This window comes from Microcaecilia unicolor, chromosome 2 (assembly GCF_901765095.1).
Source record: "Microcaecilia unicolor chromosome 2, aMicUni1.1, whole genome shotgun sequence".
NCBI lineage: Eukaryota > Metazoa > Chordata > Amphibia > Gymnophiona > Siphonopidae > Microcaecilia > Microcaecilia unicolor.
Window position 1 is genome coordinate 343,741,332 of NC_044032.1, and position 3,141 is coordinate 343,744,472.

Below are 3,141 nucleotides of genomic sequence, written 5' to 3' on the forward strand. Positions count from 1 at the left end.
GCTGGCCAGCCAATGGGACCCTCTCCCTGCTAGCTGATTCTGTTTTTCCTGATGGTGGGGGGCTATTTTAGGAGAAGTGTCGCTCCACTTCTTTGCTTCGGCTTCTACTTCGGTGGGTGATTGTTTGTGCGGTACCTATTCTCAAGCTGTTACCTTCTCATTCCTGACAACTGCCTGAACCTGGACTACTCTCTGCTTGCTGCCTGACCTGACACCTGCCTGAACCCAGACTACTCTCTGCTTGCTGCCTGACCTGCCAACTGCCTGACCCCGGACTACTCTCTGCTTGCTTGCTGCCTGACCTGTCAACTGCCTGAACTTAGACTACTCTCTGCCTGCTGCCTGATTTGACCACTACCTGAACTCGAACTACTCTCTGGCTACTGCCTGCCTCTGCTCTCTACTTTAACACAGATTTCTCTCTGCCTGCTGTCTGACCCGTCTGCATCCGGAAGTTCTGTCAGCTGCCTGCACCTGGGGGCTCAACCCTCGGGGAATGGTGGTCATTACAGGTGAAACCTCGGAGTTGCTTGGCTGCCCAACCGAGCGCAGGTTTGAGTCTGCGTCTTTGTGCTCCGCCTGGGCACAAGGACCCACGGACGTGACAATAAGTCACCACATCCTGCGTATTAAGACAGAATGCTCCATCCGTGTGCAGCATCACATCGCCCATCCTGTGGGCAGCATTATCTCCCTACATGGCACACAGTTTGAAAAACGCTGCTCTATACTATCAAAACATTTTACTTCATATTTTAAAAGGTAGCAGGAAGGCCAAATGACAGCCAGCATGGTTAAAAAGTGAGGTAAAGGAGGCTATTAGAGCAAAAAGAACATCCTTCAGAAAATGGAAGGAGGATCAGAAGATAAGGAATAACAAATCAGATGCAAAACACTGATAAGAAAGGCAAAGAGACTTTGAAAAGAAGCTTCCATGGGACTCAAAAACAAGTACTGAAAATCTTTCTAGGTACATTTAAAGCAAGAAGCTAGTAAAAGATTCAGGGATGGGGTGACTGCTCGAGCAGTGGGAGGGGAGGGTGCACAGCCCTAACCCCTACATCGGGCACAAGATTAGGTAGCAGAGTGAAGGGGTAAATGGGTAATGGTTAGGAAGGAGAATGGGGAATAAGATTCAGCACCCACAGATTTGACAGTTAGGTGAAGGGTATTATTAAAAGTGTGTTAGACAGGCTGGAAGGTGTGATACCGGGTGGAGAAGAAAAACTGCCAGCCCCCAGAGCCTTGTGCTCTGGGGCTCAAGATGGTGGTGGGCAGAGGAAAAGAAAGAGAGCGAGAAAAGTGACCAGTGTTGCCTGATGGAAAACATTTTCCCCGTCCCAAACCGCATAAAGTAAAATCCCGCCCCTGACATCATTAACCCCGCCTAACGTCGCCTCCGCTGTCATTAACCCCGCCTCTGACTTTGCCTCCGATGTCATTAACCCCGCCTCCGACGTCATTAACCCTGCCTCCACTGGCCGCGGCCACGGGAAAACCACTGTTTAAACCCCAACCCGCAGCCGACAGCCGTGAAAACAAAAACCGCGGCAGGCGAAAAAACTGCCCGCGGGGAAAAAGAAGCCGCCCAAAATATTGCGACCTGCACGCGGCGTGAAAAACCTGCAGTGGGTCATGGGAAGGAGCCCAATTGGGCGGTAAAACCGCCCATCTGGCAACACTGGAAGTGACCCGAGCAGAGCCGTATGCTTCTGCTTTATACCTCAAGAACAGAAAGAGATCAAAAACTTCTCTCCTTCCCAGCATTCATTCTCAGCTATTTCCTTTACAAAACTCCAGATTACTTTCTGAAGTCAGGAAGGGTGAGTACTTTCACCTTGCTGCAACTCTGACTTTCCCTGCTTCAGTAAATAGGCCTGGTGTAAGAGCAATATAAACTCTGGAGAAAACAAAGATCCTGATGCAGCTGAATGATCTATCGGGCCCTGAGGTTGTAAAATAGCAGCTGTGCTCCAACAGAGGCTATTCCTCAATGCCAGTCAGCCCCAACAAAATGGAGCCCATTTCAGCGCTCTCCCACATCAAACTGTGCACACACATATTTGGATGTTATGCCACATGGTGTGGTTTAAAATTAAGATAGGTGTGGAAAGGTTCATTCAAAAATGAACGTTCTAGACTTTAAAAAAAACCTAATTGTATTCAGATGGAGGATTACCTCAAGGAATTGCTGTCTGGATGAGAACATTTGGAAGAACTTGTTAATACTTTAGAGTAATTTACTAAAACCCTCTCTTTTGCTCTATTTAAGAAAGAACTCAAAACATGGCTTTCCATGAACCATATGAAAATTAGATTTATTTTTGTCATATTATGTGACACTTAAATGAGTTGTACTCATTATTTTTATCATATACTACTTTGTGTATATATATGTGTCAATGATTATTTATGAAAGATGTCTATTTGGATTATATAATGTATAGTTTTATGTTTTATTTTTACTTATTATGAATGTTCACTTGTAACCCACCCAGAATTTGGAAGAATGGAATAGAAATGTGTTAAATAAGTAAATAAATAAATAAATAAATAGTAATATTCAAAAACTGCATGGTCAAATTTTGGTGAATCATTATTGCTACCCCTGACTGGCTGGGGTGCCTCCAAGAGCAGGGTTGGGAAGCACTGCCCTACATGAAGAACATCCTATAAATATTGAGAGTACCCACAACCCACCATCTGCCAAAACATCCCAAGAGTGAAGAATCACAATAAGTACATAAGTAATGCCACACTGGGAAAAGACCAAGGGTCCATCGAGCCCAGCATCCTGTCCACGACAGCGGCCAATCCAGGCCAAGGGCACCTGGCAAGCTTCCCAAACGTACAAACATTCTATACATGTTATTCCCGGAATTGTGGATTTTTCCCAAGTCCATTTAGTAGCGCTTTATGGACTTGTCCTTTAGGAAACCGTCTAACCCCTTTTTAAACTGCCAAGCTAACCGCCTTCACCACGTTCTCCGGCAACGAATTCCAGAGTTTAATTACGCGTTGGGTGAAGAAAAATTTTCTCTGATTTGTTTTAAATTTACTACACTGTAGTTTCATCGCATGCCCCCTAGTCCTTGTATTTTTGGAAAGCGTGAACAGACGCTTCACATCCACCTGTTCCAC